Here is a 405-nt window from a genome sequence, read left to right as displayed (position 1 = left end):
TGCGCCCCCGGGCGGGTTGGGGGGGGGGGGTGGAGGGGGCTCGGCCCGGCCGTGCCCGCGGTCTCGGCGATGGCCCGGGCGGCATCTTGTAATTTCACAAGAAGGGGAGAGGATTTCTGGAGAAGCTCCAAGGGAAATTCCACCCCCTCCCCATCACCCGGGCACCCTCTCGGTACCGGTGCACAAGAGGAAGGTGCCCCAGCACCCACCCTGCTGGGTTGTTCCATCCCCCCCATCGGGGGTCTTGCCCCTGGGACAGGAACCGTTGCCCACCGGGGTCCTGGTGATAGTTTGGGGCCTCCCTGCTTCTTTGCCGGGATTGGGAGGGGAATTTGGGGTGATGCCAGAGCTGCTGCATGGAAAGAGCCCGGCGGGTGCAGAAAGTGGAGGCTGGGGGGGTGGAGG

This window comes from Chaetura pelagica, unplaced genomic scaffold (genome assembly GCF_000747805.2).
Source record: "Chaetura pelagica isolate M959 unplaced genomic scaffold, ChaPel_1.0 scaffold218, whole genome shotgun sequence".
In the NCBI taxonomy this organism is placed as follows: domain Eukaryota; kingdom Metazoa; phylum Chordata; class Aves; order Apodiformes; family Apodidae; genus Chaetura; species Chaetura pelagica.
Note: the sequence above shows the minus strand (reverse complement) of the source record.